Below are 2,056 nucleotides of genomic sequence, written 5' to 3' on the forward strand. Positions count from 1 at the left end.
CATATAAGTTTTGGGTGAGGGAGTGCTCATTTTGTCCAATTTTCACACAGTCATCTGTGAGTCTCATTCATATAGCATTAGAGACAAGTTATTGGCAAACCTTAGTTCTGGAAATTGGTGTAAGGGATTTCTAGAAGTATGAGAGCCTGAATCCTAGGGTGGTTTGATATCAGTTGTGCACCAGTGACAACTAACTTAGGGCCCTAAGCATTTTGGTTGTTGAAAGTCAGAAGGAAGTTAAAAGGACAACAAAAAGCAGAGAGGTACTCTTCCCTGGAGGTCATGTCATGCCAGGAATGTTAAACAAGGCAAAGCTGAAGAAACATAGCTAGTGAGGGACATTAAATAGCTTTGCTTGGAAGCCTAAATTTTTTAAATGTATGATCAAAGAGAAGGGACAGTTAATACATTTTATTATGGTTCAGACATCTCTGGGTAGTACAAATGGTTAAGCACTTGACTACTAACCAAAAGCTTGACAAATTAAATCCACTCAAATGTGCCTCAGAATAAAGGTCTGGCAATCTGTTTCTGAAAGGTCACAGACATTAAAAACCCTCTAGAGTGCCCCTCTACAGTGAAACCCATGAGGTAACCATGAGTTGGAATGAATTCAGTTATGAATGATTTTACTATTATGTTGTTGTTGTTCAAGAATTACAGAATTTGGGGCTGAGGACAGACTCCCCAAATGTGGAGGCAGAGGAAAAATGTCAGATATTAAATGAGATACGCATCTTTAAGTACAAGGCATAGTGGAGGGGTGGGAGTTAAGAGTACCTTAGTTAGGTGAGATGAAGTCCAGGGCTAGAAAGTCAAGCCAAATTAAAACAACCATTCTGTCTTAAGTACAAAGCTTTATAATTAAGTGATTACACATGCCCTGCTAATAATTAAAATAATGTTGCAACAGAAAATGAGTGTTTAGGAGGAAGTCTTAGCAGAATGACCATTATTTCTGCAAAGAACTGGCCTTGCTATAGGTTAATTCCAGCAACCAACTAGGAGCAACAAAACCAAAGAAACAAATCTACTGTCATTGAGTTGATTCCCACCCTACAGGGCAGGTTACAACTGTCCCACAAGGTTTCCAAAGCTACAAATCTTAACAGAAGCAAACTGCCTCATCTTTCACCCACAGAGTGCCTGGTGAGTTTGAACCACTGACCTATTTGCAACCAAATTCCTTAACCATTGTGACACTAGAACTTCTTAGGGAACATCAGGGGTAAAGTTTACTCCATCATGCGGGCATGAGACAATACTGCCTAGGTTAGACTAGGAACAATTTACCAGGTTTGATCTCTGAGGAGACCTTGAGGAGGGAATGTGTTAAATATATTATTGCAGACTATGGGTCATATGTAACATATTTGATTGACTCTATGTGGCATACAAGTAAATGGAATTGAAATGAACAAAGAAGTATCTCCCTCCTGCAGTGTGGTAGGGAGTCCTAGAAATAGTGACCCACGTTAAAGAAATGAGATAAATGGAAAACCTACGTACATAGAGTCAGAGAAAATAAAATCCCATCTCAGAGGACATTATTCCACAGTTCCTTGAACTAAATACCCTAAGGAGTTAGTTCTTTCTAATGATTCCATCTAGGTAGGAAACATAAGTTGAATACAAGTTTGCAACACCAAGAAAGTTCTAACAGAAAATTATTTTTAAACGGCAAATAGCCTAAGGCAGTGCTCCTAATGCCAGTTAATGAACTGAAGTGTCAAATGCAAATAGTGATCTAGTGCCTTGCCCTCAGCCAGGGGAATTCCAAGATAAAGGTGAGACATATAGAACTTTCTAATGATAGCATTCTTTAGTCAGGGCAGGAGATACAAATCTCCAAAGATTTATCACAAAGCAAAATCAAATACTATTAATCCATGAAAGTTCCAATGAACAAATAGTGAAGATCATACATATAGTTGTTTTCATAAACCCTAAAATGGGGGGAGTCAGATAAAAGCACAAATGGTTGTTGAGGTAAATCTTTTAGTATAATCTTTGTGAGCATTGTAGAAATGTATATTCTTTAATACTGAGAGTAGTT

Source organism: Orycteropus afer, unplaced genomic scaffold (assembly GCF_000298275.1).
Source record: "Orycteropus afer afer isolate SDZICR_OR568_19922 unplaced genomic scaffold, OryAfe1.0 scaffold00579, whole genome shotgun sequence".
Classification (NCBI taxonomy): domain Eukaryota; kingdom Metazoa; phylum Chordata; class Mammalia; order Tubulidentata; family Orycteropodidae; genus Orycteropus; species Orycteropus afer.